Raw genomic sequence first — 18,194 nt, forward strand, 5'->3', positions numbered from 1 at the left:
ACGGTACAAACGGAGACCACCTCGGATCGGCTTTGATCGTGTAAACGTACGAAAACGAAAAAAGAAATGCGGGACTGAAAACGGAAAACTGGCCGTGCGTTGTCGTGTAAACGCAGCCTTATTTTGTACTCAGCCCAGTCGCGTTCTACTCCTCGTAGGCATTCACGACTCATTGTATTTGTAGTAGTACAGTAGTACTAGAGTAGTAGTAGTACTGGTCTGTGTATTTATTTTTTTGCCTTGGTTCTGTTATTATCAGTGTTCTTTGTTTTGGTGCAGGATCTAACTATTACTTGTGACCCTTGGTTCTGTTATTAGCAGTGTTCTTTGTTTTGGTGCAGGATCTAAGTATTTTCTTGAGTTGTCTTTAGCTGTGCTAGTCCAGTGTAGCAGTCAGTGTGCTATTGTCTAGTTTATCTGTGCTGAGGTGTTCCTGCTGCGTATCAGCGTTCGTGCAAGAGTAGTCGTGGTGCGCACTGGTCGCGTCAGTTTAGCGGTCCGTTCTCTAGTTGTTATTTGCTCGCGCTGCGGCGCTCAGTTCTAGTAGTCCAGTTGGTGTCGCCGTGTGAGAGTTGAGATTGAATCTCGTAGCTGTCGCTAGTCTATCTACTCGTCTCTACGGTGTTGTCTCCAGTTGGAGCAGGTATGTGCCTGCTGTAGTGTCCTGTAGGCATGCAGTTGGTGTTCGGGTGGCCATCCCCTTACATTATTTTATTTCGTAGGCTTGTAGATATATATAATTATTAATATTTGTGCGGCGTCTATGGGTTAGTAATAGCGTCATATCTACGCATTAGTGATTGCGGGTGGGATAAATTTAATTCGTAAGTGGTGTAGTGTTTTTAGGGTTAGGGTTAGGAATTATTAAGAATGCTTAGCCAGTACTAATTATTAATATTTGTGCGGCGTCTGTGGGTTAGTAATAGCGACATATCTACGCATTAGTGATTGCGAGTGGGATAAATTTAATTCGTAAGTGGTGTAGTGTTTTTAGGGTTAGGGTTAGGGTTGGGGCCAGAGTTGGGATCAGGGTTGGGGTTGTGCACTACCCCATTCATTAATAGTTGTGTAGTGTCTATGGGTTAGTATTTGCCACATACCTATGGGTTAGTATTTGCCCCATACCTATGGGTTAGTATTTGCCACACACCTATGGATTTGTAATTGCGTATGGGGTGAATAATTCCTTGTTCGTTGCGTGTGGTGTAGATTTTAGGGTTTGGGTTAGGGTTAGGGATAGTTGCAGTCGGGTTAGGGGCTGTGCACTGGGTCCATTGGTGAGTGTTTGTGTGGCGTCTAGGGGTTAGTGTTTGCGGCATGTATACGGGTTAGTAATTATGTGCGGGGTAAATTTTCAATTTATTGCAAGCAGTGTGGTGGTTTGGGTTAGGGTTAGGGTAAGGGTTTGAGCAGTATTCAGGGACCTACATTAGCGGCGTGTCCATGGGTTAGTAGTTGTTTGCGGGAGACGGTTTAATTATAGTGTTTGTTTCCTAAATTTTATTGTTTGTCGTGTGTTGTGCTATGTGGTTGGCTTCAGTTTCTTCTACGTGGTTGCGGGCTCTGTGGCTGCCCTTCGGTTCTCGCGCGTCCGTCGTCGTCGTCGTCGTCGTCTGGAGCTGCATTGTCCATCTACAATGGTGGCTGAAGGCCATTTCTTCATAATTCAAGATTTTATATCCGGTACGTTTAGTGCTGTGCGGTAGTTGTTATTGTTTTTTTTGTCTCTTTCCTTTTCTTTTTTGTTTGTGTTTGTTGAGTTCAAATGTGGCAGCGTGCACTGTGGAGTCGTGTTCCTTGTCTCGCTGGACTCCTTTCTGAGGAGTGTGTTCTGTGTCGTGCACGCTGAACGGTCACTGGTCTGCGGGGAAAGTGCACGCGTCGAGGTCTGTGCAGATCGCGTGCCAGACGATCCGTCCAGCTATCGCGAGTGCTGCTGCTGGCGCCGCCGACTGAGATCTCGTGAGTGACGTCTTTTTCCAGAACCTTACAATCGTTGTGAAGCGTGTCGCTGTCGAAGAGCTTTGACAGTGCGACAAGGGTTAGCCGTACACCGTTGTTCCCGACTACAACATTGTCCGTGTAGGTGTACCTAACGGTGGTGACAACGCGAGTGATTCTGGCACGATCTCCCACCGGCCGAGATGTCTCGATACGTGCTTCTGACGGACAATGGAGGTGGTGACAACAGCGCTCGTGGCGTAGGTGACGTTAGGATCGAGCTCACTCAGCTCGAGCTTGTCGTGCCTACGTATCGCATGGATCGCACCTACACTGATCAGATGCGTCTCTCCAAGCAACTGTACTTCCACACGTGGGGTGCCAGACAAACCCAGAAGAGCATCACGGACGATGCGGGAACCATTGAACTCCTGCACAACACCGACATCCCACGCAAATTCCTCATCTTCTTCACGGATTTAAAAAGCAGAGACGAGCCTGCTCTGAAAACGAACAATCCCACCCATTCGTCCAACCGACTCGCCATGATTCATGCAAACATTTCACAGCTGCGCATCACGCTCAACGACGGGACGCTCTTCGACAGCCCGCTCAAGTTCGAGTGGATGTGTAGTCAGAACGAAGATGGTACCTACTTTTACGACTACAACAGGTCGTCCTACCTGCGCGGCTACAACCTCGTCCGCGAGTTCTTGGGCAAGTCCTACGGAGGTATGGAGATACCCATCACCGCGTCGGACTATTGCAACAACTTCTTCATGATACCGATCAACTTGAACTTGGATAGACACGTGGATAATCAGAAAGCTCGTGGTAATCTCACAGTCGGAGAAACCCTCTGCCAATTTGCAGAGTTCTTCATCGGGACTGACGAAGGTTTCTCCATCACCTTCTGCCATAGCTCTCATTGTTGCTCCGGTCTTCGGGATCTTATCCACCGGGCAAGCACTGAGCGTACATTTGTACTTTTTAGCGTCTCTCCACCATGACACCGCCGACACGAAGATGGCGTACTGTACAACCTTGTTCATTGTAAAATCTTCAGCGCAGAGAGTTGATGTCGTCTTCATATACACGTCGACGCCGACCTTCTTACCACCAGCGAAGCGACGGGAGAGGATAACTTCGTTGGAAAGAAGTTTGTGGATAACTTCTTTACCCGCTCCGATGCAATAGCACGCCGAATCGACGGCGATACCTTGATCGCCGTCTTCACGATTTCCGCCAGGTCCACGGGCAGTTCAATAGTCACTTGGGAGTATTTCCCTTTCCTAGCTATTCCATCTGCAATGAATACGGGTACCGTATTTTCGGGATAAAAGAATGTCAACTCAGAAAGTCAACTCTACCATCATCACTTCACTCCGATAAACCCGATCAACTGAACAATGTAATGCATATTCCGTAATTGTTTATCATCAGACCAATAATGAATGGCATGTATAACGTTTCACTGTCGTGAAACTGCTGCTGCTGCTGCTGCTGCTGCCGCTGCTGCTACTGCACGTCTGACTGTGCAATGCGATGGTGACCGTATGCCAGCGTAGATACACCATCAGGCAGGATGTATCGCTTACTATCAAAAGGAGATAGAGACGTTTTGGTCATAGTCTCGGTGTAGACGCGGTGAGCATGACTCCGAATAGCTGTCATCGGATGAGCAGAGACGGTCCGGGGGTGTCAGACATCGCTCGTAGTCGCTCAGGGTGAACTGCTTTGTCACACTCCTTTTAAGGTGGCTCACACCCTCTGCGCGCGCATCGTTTGAAAAGTGTAGATTTTCAGTAAATTTTTCGGTAGCGATGATTTTTGTGCGATCAATCGTTGTAGGAAACGTCTTCTCGCTTTTCTGCAATTCTGGCGACCTAGCTAGAACCTGCTGCTAGTGTCCCTCTTCACTCGTTCTTTCTCTGAAAGGGGAAGGCAGCACTCGCAGAAGATTTTCCAAGAATGCAATGTCGACTGGTGCTCGTACCATAAGAAGGGAGAAATCAAAGTCCGCTCTTGAATCATGCCTGAGTATTAGAAAATTATTTCAGAACACGCTTGTGTAGATTTCCTGCCAGTGCCACTGACATCTCGCGACCTTCAAATAATTATAACTTGCTCGATCATCTCCCGCACTGACTAGCAAATTCGTCAGGTAGCTGTGGATGGATCGATTCAGGGAGATCGAAGGTAAATACATCGAAGCACTTCAAACACGTTTCAAGACGCACTTCAATTTTTGTAATTGTGTCTTGAAAATTGTTTAGAACAATTCGTACTTCAATACGCTGTTGCGAGAATTGTATCCTCTGCTTGGGAGTCTCGACTGTTTTATTGCTGCATGGCTTTCCTCAACACCGTTCGCTGTACATGTATCGCGGAACCGTGCGGCAGATTGGATGGCATTGGAGGTGAATTTGATAATTTGTGACTGTGTCATCAACCAAGTGAGGACATCAAATATCAACAGGGACGCTCCGAAAATCACAAACGCTGCGAAATAGATATGAAATGGTCTTACACACTGGAGGGTATTCCACATTCATTGTGTCATATCTTTAGACTGTCCGAAAGTTTGTCGTGCCGTGCAACTTTCACAGACTAATCCGATAATTGGCATGTGGCCCTACTGGCACACACTCATGCGTATGCCGTTGAGTTTATCTATATGTGCACGCACATGTGTGACAGTGTATACAATACATATACAATTTTATTACGTATGCAAAATTAGGCAATCTATATGTACATATATGTGTGTGCACTCACTCCTATGACATAGAACGACAGTGCAGGCTATGTAAAGTCGCATCAATGTGTGTCACCCGGGTGTGTACATGCATGCGCGCTCGCGCGGGCGTTTTGTGTGCGCGCCTGGCATGGCATAACGCCGTTCAGTATGACTAGTGTTGAACTGTGGTAATTTGCCCCCCACCCCTCTTTTTTTCTGCTGGTGTTGGATATGCAACTAATGACATAAACTCGGTTGTTGAAAACGAGTGCCATGCCGCACCACAATGGATTGACAATAATATAATACAAGTAGCACTGTAAAAGCGCTGGTAATACTAAGTCTTATGTTGCAGCCATGGCAGTTGTGAGTAGCTTTCCAAGTCAAGCCTGCTGCAGAAAGTATTGCACTCTGACCAGCTGGAGTGGCCCAGGACTGCCAGTTGTGGAGAACAGGAGTTATGCTTGTATATACGCTTGTATTTACATGATGTACACAGTGTACTTCGAAGTAACGTTAGGTGTATTACTTGTGTGTTCTTCTGCCTGTGCGCGTGTACATGTGCTGGTCAGTGTGGAACCGCCATCCATATCAGATCATACAGCTGCTATCAGTCTCAACAGCTTGTATCTGGCAAATAGGGTTTTAGTGACTCGATTTTGCTTACTGTGTTCAACAGAGTGGCATTGCACACAGCTACTTGATGTAATAGTAGCATCTTGGAAATTTTATATTTTTGATAGTTAGCTTCAGTAGAAACTTCTCCAGTGTGGCTCTTAGCTTCATTACCACGGAGACCGGCTAAGCATTCAAGTAATGCACGAAGAACAGTGACTAGATGTGAAGTGAAAAGCCATTGGACCGTACCCCGTGGAATACGCATTTAGTATAGAAGTATGTCTTGCTATGTTGGCAGCAAACACTGTATATTATAATAATTACATTACCAGTAGAAAGTGCCCAATGTGCATTGCTTTAGCACTATGTTTTGGACAAAGCAGTCAACAAATTCCACATCACTATCGGCTTCATGTTGGAGAAAGTTGTGAAAAACACTAGAGCATACATGTACACTCAATACACATGCTCAGCTACATGTATGGCATTTAGTATGTGGGCGACTTCAAAGTTCTATTTTGGTAGTTTGCTTCAGTAGAAACTGTCTAAACTTGATCCAAAGCTCTACTACTATGTTCTGAAGATGTTGCAATCAAGTAATGTAAGACACGTATCTGCCGCATTGGAGCTAGTTGTGAAAACCTTTAGACCATACACTCAATGCACATGCTCAGCTATGGCATTTAGTATGTGGGCGACTTCAAAGTTCTATTTTGGTAGTTAGCTTCGGTGGAAACTGCTAAAACTTGATCCAAAGCTCTACTACTATGTTCTGAAGATGTTGCAATCAAGTAATGTAAGACACGTATCTGCCGCATTGGAGCCAGTTGTGAAAACCTTTAGACCATACACTCAATGCACAAGCTCAGCTATGGCATTTAGTATGTGGGCGACTTCAAAGTACTATTTTGGTAGTTAGCTTCGGTGGAAACTGCTAAAACATGATCCAAAGCTCTACTACTATGTTCGGAAGATGTTGCAATCAATTATTGTAAGACACGTATCTGTCGTATGGTGGAGTCAGGGGTTCTAAGGCGTTGGACAATGTCCCAGTGCAATGTGCTGATTCTTGAAATACGGCATCACTTGAAACTTCAAAGTTTTATTTCACGAGTTACCTTCGGTAGAACCTGCTCAAACTTGTTACACAGTACCATTATTAGGTTATGATAGCATAACCATCGAATACAGGGCAAGTCCAGAGTCAAATACTTGTGGGCGGGGCTAATATGTGGGACGTGTGCGCTGAAATGGGATGATTCCGAAAAGAGAAAAAAGGTCACCTTCTCGCAGAATTCTACCCACTTCTACAGCTTATGCTGATATTTAGCAAGTATACTACTGTCCTGATGTTGGACATCAAGAAAAAGGGGGTAACTACCGGTGCTACGGCCAAAAAAGTGGTTTTCCGGTATTTTTTGGCCTAAATTGGCAATTGTGAGTATGCTATGTTTGGCCCCTCCCTCGAGTGAAACCGGCCGGTAGAACTTGATAAAAATTTGTCTCCGTACACTAGATATCCAACGGAACAAAGTACAATCGTTTGTAGCCACGTTTCAAACAAAAAAAATTTGGACCCGAGGGGTAGGAGCCACCTTAACGCCTTTTGCACGCTGTCCGCTCTCCTCACCGTCATAGGCATACATCTTAGAGCGAAGCGCCACAAACCCAGTCATCAGACGTCCACCCAGTTCGTATTCTTGTTGCACGCACACAGTTTAACAAATAATGATAAAACAGAGTTTGTAATAAAAAGAAAAGACATTTCATTGATACAGTTTCAAAAAATTATTGTAACAGCACAACAAACACTTTTCAAAGTTACCATCACACTTTTCAAAGTTATCGTCACACTTTTCAAAGTTAAAGTCACACTTTCTTCAAAAGTTATGGTAACACAGGTACATCGCAGTACACGGGTGTTACACGTGATCTGGTAACACTATTTGACGGATGTCACGGTAAAGTAATCAAGGTCAAACCAAAAATTGACAGGGTCAAACCACAGCCTGTCAAGGGTTAGGGTTAGGGTTAGGGTTAGGGTTAGGGTTAGGAATTATTAAGAATGCTTAGCCAGTACTAATTATTAATATTTGTGCGGCGTCTGTGGGTTAGTAATAGCGTCATATCTACGCATTAGTGATTGCGAATGGGATAAATTTAATTCGTAAGTGGTGTAGTGTTTTTAGGGTTAGGGTTAGGGTTGGGGCCAGAGTTGGGATCAGGGTTGGGGTTGTGCACTACCCCATTCATTAATAGTTGTGTAGTGTCTATGGGTTAGTATTTGCCACATACCTATGGGTTAGTAATTGCGTAGTGTCTATGGGTTAGTATTTGCCCCATACCTATGGGTTAGTATTTGCCACACACCTATGGATTTGTAATTGCGTATGGGGTGAATAATTCCTTGTTCGTTGCGTGTGGTGTAGATTTTAGGGTTTGGGTTAGGGTTAGGGATAGTTGCAGTCGGGTTAGGGGCTGTGCACTGGGTCCATTGGTGAGTGTTTGTGTGGCGTCTAGGGGTTAGTGTTTGCGGCATGTATACGGGTTAGTAATTATGTGCGGGGTAAATTTTTAATTTATTGTAAGCAGTGTGGTGGTTTGGGTTAGGGTTAGGGTAAGGGTTTGAGCAGTATTCAGGGACCTACATTAGCGGCGTGGTCATGGGTTAGTAGTTGTTTGCGGGAGATGGTTTAATCATAGTGTTTGTTTCCTAAATTTTATTGTTTGTCGTGTGTTGTGCTATGTGGTTGGCTTCAGTTTCTTCTACGTGGTTGCGGGCTCTGTGGCTGCCCTTCGGTTCTCGCGCGTCCGTCGTCGTCGTCGTCGTCTGGAGCTGCATTGTCCATCTACAATGGTGGCTGAAGGCCATTTCTTCATAATTCAAGATTTTATATCCGGTACGTTTAGTGCTGTGCGGTAGTTGTTGTTGTATTTTTTGTCTTTTTCCTTTTCTTTTTTGTTTGTGTTTGTTGAGTTCAAATGTGGCAGCGTGCACTGTGGAGTCGTGTTCCTTGTCTCGCTGGACTCCTTTCTGAGGAGTGTGTTCTGTGTCGTGCACGGTGAACGGTCACTGGTCTGCGGGGAAAGTGCACGCGTCGAGGTCTGTGCAGATCGCGTGCCAGACGATCCGTCCAGCTATCGCGAGTGCTGCTGCTGGCGCCGCCGACTGAGATCTCGTGAGTGACGTCTTTTTCCAGAACCTTACGATCGTTGTGAAGCGTGTCGCTGTCGAAGAGCTTTGACAGTGCGAACAAGGGTTAGCCGTACACCGTTGTTCCCGACTACAACATTGTCCGTGTAGGTGTACCTAACGGTGGTGACAACGCGAGTGATTCTGGCACGATCTCCCACCGGCCGAGATGTCTCGATACGTGCTTCTGACGGACAATGGAGGTGGTGACAACAGCGCTCGTGGCGTAGGTGACGTTAGGATCGAGCTCACTCAGCTCGAGCTTGTCGTGCCTACGTATCGCATGGATCGCACCTACACTGATCAGATGCGTCTCTCCAAGCAACTGTACTTCCACACGTGGGGTGCCAGACAAACCCAGAAGAGCATCACGGACGATGCGGGAACCATTGAACTCCTGCACAACACCGACATCCCACGCAAATTCCTCATCTTCTTCACGGATTTAAAAAGCAGAGACGAGCCTGCTCTGAAAACGAACAATCCCACCCATTCGTCCAACCGACTCGCCATGATTCATGCAAACATTTCACAGCTGCGCATCACGCTCAACGACGAGACGCTCTTCGACAGCCCGCTCAAGTTCGAGTGGATGTGTAGTCAGAACAAAGATGGTACCTACTTTTACGACTACAACAGGTCGTCCTACCTGCGCGGCTACAACCTCGTCCGCGAGTTCTTGGGCAAGTCCTACGGAGGTATGGAGATACCCATCACCGCGTCGGACTATTGCAACAACTTCTTCATGATACCGATCAACTTGAACTTGGATAGACACGTGGATAATCAGAAAGCTCGTGGTAATCTCACAGTCGGAGAAACCCTCTGCCAATTTGCAGAGTTCTTCATCGGGAATGACGAAGGTTTCTCCATCACCTTCTGCCATAGCTCTCATTGTTGCTCCGGTCTTCGGGATCTTATCCACCGGGCAAGCACTGAGCGTACATTTGTACTTTTTAGCGTCTCTCCACCATGACACCGCCGACACGAAGATGGCGTACTGTACAACCTTGTTCATTGTAAAATCTTCAGCGCAGAGAGTTGATGTCGTCTTCATATACACGTCGACGCCGACCTTCTTACCACCAGCGAAGCGACGGGAGAGGATAACTTCGTTGGAAAGAAGTTTGTGGATAACTTCTTTACCCGCTCCGATGCAATAGCACGCCGAATCGACGGCGATACCTTGATCGCCGTCTTCACGATTTCCGCCAGGTCCACGGGCAGTTCAATAGTCACTTGGGAGTATTTCCCTTTCCTAGCTATTCCATCTGCAATGAATACGGGTACCGTATTTTCGGGATAAAAGAATGTCAACTCAGAAAGTCAACTCTACCATCATCACTTCACTCCGATAAACCCGATCAACTGAACAATGTAATGCATATTCCGTAATTGTTTATCATCAGACCAATAATGAATGGCATGTATAACGTTTCACTGTCGAGAAACTGCTGCTGCTGCTGCTGCTGCCGCTGCTGCTACTGCACGTCTGACTGTGCAATGCGATGGTGACCGTATGCCAGCGTAGATACACCATCAGGCAGGATGTATCGCTTACTATCAAAAGGAGATAGAGACGTTTTGGTCATAGTCTCGGTGTAGACGCGGTGAGCATGACTCCGAATAGCTGTCATCGGATGAGCAGAGACGGTCCGGGGGTGTCAGACATCGCTCGTAGTCGCTCAGGGTGAACTGCTTTGTCACACTCCTTTTAACGCCTTTTGCACGCTGTCCGCTCTCCTCACCGTCATAGGCATACATCTTAGAGCGAAGCGCCACAAACCCAGTCATCAGACGTCCACCCAGTTCGTATTCTTGTTGCACGCACACAGTTTAACAAATAATGATAAAAACAGAGTTTGTAATAAAAAGAAAAGACATTTCATTGATACAGTTTCAAAAAATTATTGTAACAGCACAACAAACACTTTTCAAAGTTACCATCACACTTTTCAAAGTTATCGTCACACTTTTCAAAGTTAAAGTCACACTTTCTTCAAAAGTTATGGTAACACAGGTACATCGCAGTACACGGGTGTTACACGTGATCTGGTAACACTATTTGACGGATGTCACGGTAAAGTAATCAAGGTCAAACCAAAAATTGACAGGGTCAAACCACAGCCTGTCAAGGGTTAGGGTTAGGGTTAGGGTTAGGGTTAGGGTTAGGAATTATTAAGAATGCTTAGCCAGTCCTAATTATTAATATTTGTGCGGCGTCTGTGGGTTAGTAATAGCGTCATATCTACGCATTAGTGATTGCGAATGGGATAAATTTAATTCGTAAGTGGTGTAGTGTTTTTAGGGTTAGGGTTAGGGTTGGGGCCAGAGTTGGGATCAGGGTTGGGGTTGTGCACTACCCCATTCATTAATAGTTGTGTAGTGTCTATGGGTTAGTATTTGCCACATACCTATGGGTTAGTAATTGCGTAGTGTCTATGGGTTAGTATTTGCCCCATACCTATGGGTTAGTATTTGCCACATACCTATGGGTTAGTATTTGCCACACACCTATGGATTTGTAATTGCGTATGGGGTGAATAATTCCTTGTTCGTTGCGTGTGGTGTAGATTTTAGGGTTTGGGTTAGGGTTAGGGATAGTTGCAGTCGGGTTAGGGGCTGTGCACTGGGTCCATTGGTGAGTGTTTGTGTGGCGTCTAGGGGTTAGTGTTTGCGGCATGTATACGGGTTAGTAATTATGTGCGGGGTAAATTATTAATTTATTGCAAGCAGTGTGGTGGTTTGGGTTAGGGTTAGGGTAAGGGTTTGAGCAGTATTCAGGGACCTACATTAGCGGCGTGTCCATGGGTTAGTAGTTGTTTGCGGGAGACGGTTTAATTATAGTGTTTGTTTCCTAAATTTTATTGTTTGTCGTGTGTTGTGCTATGTGGTTGGCTTCAGTTTCTTCTACGTGGTTGCGGGCTCTGTGGCTGCCCTTCGGTTCTCGCGCGTCCGTCGTCGTCGTCGTCGTCGTCGTCTGGAGCTGCATTGTCCATCTACAATGGTGGCTGAAGGTCATTTCTTCATAATTCAAGATTTTATATCCGGTACGTTTAGTGCTGTGCGGTAGTTGTTGTTGTATTTTTTGTCTTTTTCCTTTTCTTTTTTGTTCGTGTTTGTTGAGTTCAAATGTGGCAGCGTGCACTGTGGAGTCGTGTTCCTTGTCTCGCTGGACTCCTTTCTGAGGAGTGTGTTCTGTGTCGTGCACGGTGAACGGTCACTGGTCTGCGGGGAAAATGCACGCGTCGAGGTCTGTGCAGATCGCGTGCCAGACGATCCGTCCAGCTATCGCGAGTGCTGCTGCTGGCACCGCCGACTGAGATCTCGTGAGTGACGTCTTTTTCCAGAACCTTACAATCGTTGTGAAGCGTGTCACTGTCGAAGAGCTTTGACAGTGCGAACAAGGGTTAGCCGTACACCGTTGTTCCCGACTACAACATTGTCCGTGTAGGTGTACCTAACGGTGGTGACAACGCGAGTGATTCTGGCACGATCTCCCACCGGCCGAGATGTCTCGATACGTGCTTCTGACGGACAATGGAGGTGGTGACAACAGCGCTCGTGGCGTAGGTGACGTTAGGATCGAGCTCACTCAGCTCGAGCTTGTCGTGCCTACGTATCGCATGGATCGCACCTACACTGATCAGATGCGTCTCTCCAAGCAACTGTACTTCCACACGTGGGGTGCCAGACAAACCCAGAAGAGCATCACGGACGATGCGGGAACCATTGAACTCCTGCACAACACCGACATCCCACGCAAATTCCTCATCTTCTTCACGGATTTAAAAAGCAGAGACGAGCCTGCTCTGAAAACGAACAATCCCACCCATTCGTCCAACCGACTCGCCATGATTCATGCAAACATTTCACAGCTGCGCATCACGCTCAACGACGAGACGCTCTTCGACAGCCCGCTCAAGTTCGAGTGGATGTGTAGTCAGAACGAAGATGGTACCTACTTTTACGACTACAACAGGTCGTCCTACCTGCGCGGCTACAACCTCGTCCGCGAGTTCTTGGGCAAGTCCTACGGAGGTATGGAGATACCCATCACCGCGTCGGACTATTGCAACAACTTCTTCATGATACCGATCAACTTGAACTTGGATAGACACGTGGATAATCAGAAAGCTCGTGGTAATCTCACAGTCGGAGAAACCCTCTGCCAATTTGCAGAGTTCTTCATCGGGAATGACGAAGATTTCTCCATCACCTTCTGCCATAGCTCTCATTGTTGCTCCGGTCTTCGGGATCTTATCCACCGGGCAAGCACTGAGCGTACATTTGTACTTTTTAGCGTCTCTCCACCATGACACCGCCGACACGAAAATGGCGTACTGTACAACCTTGTTCATTGTAAAATCTTCAGCGCAGAGAGTTGATGTCGTCTTCATATACACGTCGACGCCGACCTTCTTACCACCAGCGACGGGAGAGGATAACTTCGTTGGAAAGAAGTTTGTGGATAACTTCTTTACCCGCTCCGATGCAATAGCACGCCGAATCGACGGCGATACCTTGATCGCCGTCTTCACGATTTCCGCCAGGTCCACGGGCAGTTCAATAGTCACTTGGGAGTATTTCCCTTTCCTAGCTATTCCATCTGCAATGAATACGGGTACCGTATTTTCGGGATAAAAGAATGTCAACTCAGAAAGTCAACTCTACCATCATCACTTCACTCCGATAAACCCGATCAACTGAACAATGTAATGCATATTCCGTAATTGTTTATCATCAGACCAATAATGAATGGCATGTATAACGTTTCACTGTCGAGAAACTGCTGCTGCTGCTGCTGCTGCCGCTGCTGCTACTGCACGTCTGACTGTGCAATGCGATGGTGACCGTATGCCAGCGTAGATACACCATCAGGCAGGATGTATCGCTTACTATCAAAAGGAGATAGAGACGTTTTGGTCATAGTCTCGGTGTAGACGCGGTGAGCATGACTCCGAATAGCTGTCATCGGATGAGCAGAGACGGTCCGGGGGTGTCAGACATCGCTCGTAGTCGCTCAGGGTGAACTGCTTTGTCACACTCCTTTTAACGCCTTTTGCACGCTGTCCGCTCTCCTCACCGTCATAGGCATACATCTTAGAGCGAAGCGCCACAAACCCAGTCATCAGACGTCCACCCAGTTCGTATTCTTGTTGCACGCACACAGTTTAACAAATAATGATAAAAACAGAGTTTGTAATAAAAATAAAAGACATTTCATTGATACATTTAAAAAAAATAATTGTAACAGCACAACAAACACTTTTCAAAGTTACCGTCACACTTTTCAAAGTTATCGTCACACTTTTCAAAGTTAAAGTCACACTTTCTTCAAAAGTTATGGTAACACAGGTACATCGCAGTACACGGGTGTTACACGTGATCTGGTAACACTATTTGACGGATGTCACGGTAAAGTAATCAAGGTCAAACCAAAAATTGACAGGGTCAAACCACAGCCTGTCAAGGGTTAGGGTTAGGGTTAGGGATAGTTGCAGTCGGGTTAGGGGCTGTGCACTGGGTCCATTGGTGAGTGTTTGTGTCGCATCTAGGGGTTAGTGTTTGCGGCATGTATACGGGTTAGTAATTATGTGCGGGGTAAATTTTTAATTTATTGTAAGCAGTGTGGTGGTTTGGGTTAGGGTTAGGGTAAGGGTTTGAGCAGTATTCAGGGACCTACATTAGCGGCGTGGTCATGGGTTAGTAGTTGTTTGCGGGAGACGGTTTAATTATAGTGTTTGTTTCCTAAATTTTATTGTTTGTCGTGTGTTGTGCTATGTGGTTGGCTTCAGTTTCTTCTACGTGGTTGCGGGCTCTGTGGCTGCCCTTCGGTTCTCGCGCGTCCGTCGTCGTCGTCGTCGTCGTCGTCTGGAGCTGCATTGTCCATCTACAATGGTGGCTGAAGGCCATTTCTTCATAATTCAAGATTTTATATCCGGTACGTTTAGTGCTGTGCGGTAGTTGTTGTTGTATTTTTTGTCTTTTTCCTTTTCTTTTTTGTTTGTGTTTGTTGAGTTCAAATGTGGCAGCGTGCACTGTGGAGTCGTGTTCCTTGTCTCGCTGGACTCCTTTCTGAGGAGTGTGTTCTGTGTCGTGCACGGTGAACGGTCACTGGTCTGCTGGGAAAGTGCACGCGTCGAGGTCTGTGCAGATCGCGTGCCAGACGATCCGTCCAGCTATCGCGAGTGCTGCTGCTGGCGCCGCCGACTGAGATCTCGTGAGTGACGTCTTTTTCCAGAACCTTACAATCGTTGTGAAGCGTGTCACTGTCGAAGAGCTTTGACAGTGCGAACAAGGGTTAGCCGTACACCGTTGTTCCCGACTACAACATTGTCCGTGTAGGTGTACCTAACGGTGGTGACAACGCGAGTGATTCTGGCACGATCTCCCACCGGCCGAGATGTCTCGATACGTGCTTCTGACGGACAATGGAGGTGGTGACAACAGCGCTCGTGGCGTAGGTGACGTTAGGATCGAGCTCACTCAGCTCGAGCTTGTCGTGCCTACGTATCGCATGGATCGCACCTACACTGATCAGATGCGTCTCTCCAAACAACTGTACTTCCACACGTGGGGTGCCAGACAAACCCAGAAGAGCATCACGGACGATGCGGGAACCATTGAACTCCTGCACAACACCGACATCCCACGCAAATTCCTCATCTTCTTCACGGATTTAAAAAGCAGAGACGAGCCTGCTCTGAAAACGAACAATCCCACCCATTCGTCCAACCGACTCGCCATGATTCATGCAAACATTTCACAGCTGCGCATCACGCTCAACGACGAGACGCTCTTCGACAGCCCGCTCAAGTTCGAGTGGATGTGTAGTCAGAACGAAGATGGTACCTACTTTTACGACTACAACAGGTCGTCCTACCTGCGCGGTTACAACCTCGTCCGCGAGTTCTTGGGCAAGTCCTACGGAGGTATGGAGATACCCATCACCGCGTCGGACTATTGCAACAACTTCTTCATGATACCGATCAACTTGAACTTGGATAGACACGTGGATAATCAGAAAGCTCGTGGTAATCTCACAGTCGGAGAAACCCTCTGCCAATTTGCAGAGTTCTTCATCGGGAATGACGAAGGTTTCTCCATCACCTTCTGCCATAGCTCTCATTGTTGCTCCGGTCTTCGGGATCTTATCCACCGGGCAAGCACTGAGCGTACATTTGTACTTTTTAGCGTCTCTCCACCATGACACCGCCGACACGAAGATGGCGTACTGTACAACCTTGTTCATTGTAAAATCTTCAGCGCAGAGAGTTGATGTCGTCTTCATATACACGTCGACGCCGACCTTCTTACCACCAGCGAAGCGACGGGAGAGGATAACTTCGTTGGAAAGAAGTTTGTGGATAACTTCTTTACCCGCTCCGATGCAATAGCACGCCGAATCGACGGCGATACCTTGATCGCCGTCTTCACGATTTCCGCCAGGTCCACGGGCAGTTCAATAGTCACTTGGGAGTATTTCCCTTTCCTAGCTATTCCATCTGCAATGAATACGGGTACCGTATTTTCGGGATAAAAGAATGTCAACTCAGAAAGTCAACTCTACCATCATCACTTCACTCCGATAAACCCGATCAACTGAACAATGTAATGCATATTCCGTAATTGTTTATCATCAGACCAATAATGAATGGCATGTATAACGTTTCACTGTCGAGAAACTGCTGCTGCTGCTGCTGCTGCCGCTGCTGCTACTGCACGTCTGACTGTGCAATGCGATGGTGACCGTATGCCAGCGTAGATACACCATCAGGCAGGATGTATCGCTTACTATCAAAAGGAGATAGAGACGTTTTGGTCATAGTCTCGGTGTAGACGCGGTGAGCATGACTCCGAATAGCTGTCATCGGATGAGCAGAGACGGTCCGGGGTGTCAGACATCGCTCGTAGTCGCTCAGGGTGAACTGCTTTGTCACACTCCTTTTAACGCCTTTTGCACGCTGTCCGCTCTCCTCACCGTCATAGGCATACATCTTAGAGCGAAGCGCCACAAACCCAGTCATCAGACGTCCACCCAGTTCGTATTCTTGTTGCACGCACACAGTTTAACCGTTTCACTGCCAGCTGACCACTCAAGGAGACAAGGCGCTCCCTGCCACGCTGTCAGCTGAGCTGTACACCCCCTACCTGCCAGGCACTTTTTACCTCCAGCTCGAAAAATTGAAAGGCCTACTTTTCCTGGATTTTTTGGTACTTTCTGTACGGAATATCGCTTTCCAAAGTATACATCGTAGGTAGACAACTCACAAAGGAAGCCATTGCCGTCGAAAAAAATCGCAAAATCCGAAGTACAAACGTGCTGCGCGATCTAGTGCCAGCCGCTGTGCAAAAATGCGTGTCATGTCATGCGAAAGTGCGCCCTGCGCCGCATGCGCTACATGCGTACATTAGTTAGAGTGCGGATGCAGTTTTAGGAGCTCCGCTCCTATCAGCCTTTCCGAGTCTGTAACTGTAACCTACAGGAGCTGTGACTTGTACTGCGGACTATGGCCACCAATGAGCATGTCGACCTGGCCCTTCTGACGTTCGACTGTCTACAAAACCTGGCCACCCGGACTGGCATCCCGAAAGCGGACTCCTTCTCACGGCCCGACCTGGTGGGAGCGCTCCGGAAGGAGGGGATTGGGTCCCACCCCATCCTGGAAGGTATGACCGGTATAGGACATGTCACGACTGCTTTGGCTGCATTGTCCTCGACAATAATGGACCTGAATAAAGAAATAGTGGCAATTAGGGTGGGAAGAGATGATGAAATTGCTTCCTTGAAGCTTGAAATTCAACAGCTGAGGCGGGAAATGGCTGACCTGCGAGATACTAGCGTACACACACAGCACGCCATGCCACACCAGTACAGCGACGTAGTACTAGGAACCGCCACACAAACTGCAAGTGCACGTGCGAGGCTCAGCACCACAACGGGCAGGTCTGTACCAACGTACGGTACACACGCCGGCAGTGGCAGCCTGCCAGGAGAAACGCGTGTGCAACAACCCAACACTACTACAAGTCGTAGTTCCAGCCCCGCAGCAGGCGTGCATGCATCCCGTAGGTCCAGCACTACTACAAGTCGTAGCTCCAGCCCCGCAGCAGGCCTGGATGCATCCCGTAGGTCCACCGATACTGAACAACAAGTACATGAATGGCAGGAACACCAGGGCAGACGCACTCGAGCCGCCCAGAGACAAAGGCACGCGGCAGATACTAGTAGTCAGTCCCAGCTAGCTCAAAGCATAACAAGGCGGGTGGAAAGATCCCGCTACACCAAGCCGGCTCGTGATAGCGAGCCGGCAGTAGACCTCACGGCATCACCCCGGGCCAAACGCAAAGTGTTTTACGTTGGCAACGTGCAGCCACACTGCTCCGCATCATCAATTGCTGAATGGTGCTCTGCCCGAGGAGTGCAGATTCAGGAAGGTGTCATATTTGCATCCAAGCACTTCAGAACTGCCTACGCACGGGTGACCGTCGAGGCAGCTGATGAGAACACAGTCGGTGACAAAGGGTTCTGGCCGGATGCTCTTTCGCACACGGTTAGGCCCTGGCGTTTAGCCGCGGACAGTTTTGACACCAGCAATGCCAACCAGGCAAACAACGTCCTCTCCTCAGGCCCAGCATGATGGCGCGACCACAGCTGAATCCACTGGCTCGGCCCTACTTCCCCCCTTGCCAGGGTAA

General features: G+C 47.6%; 1 protein-coding gene across 3 annotated transcripts in view; it reads left to right on the forward strand.

Annotated features, from left to right (window-relative positions):
• Positions 1 to 313: 313 nt before the first annotated feature.
• Positions 314 to 18,194, forward strand: part of LOC135827709 (WD repeat-containing protein 35-like) — a 64,396-nt gene continuing 46,515 nt past the window's right edge. The window contains exons 1-5 of one of the 3 annotated variants that reach the window (XM_065340162.1): positions 314 to 643; positions 1,541 to 1,683; positions 8,060 to 8,199; positions 11,397 to 11,542; positions 14,291 to 14,436. The gene's annotated coding sequence lies outside the window, so the exon portion shown is untranslated. Of the gene's footprint in view, positions 644 to 1,520; positions 1,684 to 8,059; positions 8,200 to 11,385; positions 11,543 to 14,290; positions 14,437 to 18,194 lie in introns of those variants that run through there. The other 2 variants (XM_065340163.1, XM_065340164.1) reach the window with 2 other exon arrangements.

This window comes from Sycon ciliatum, chromosome 11 (genome assembly GCF_964019385.1).
Source record: "Sycon ciliatum chromosome 11, ocSycCili1.1, whole genome shotgun sequence".
NCBI lineage: Eukaryota > Metazoa > Porifera > Calcarea > Leucosolenida > Sycettidae > Sycon > Sycon ciliatum.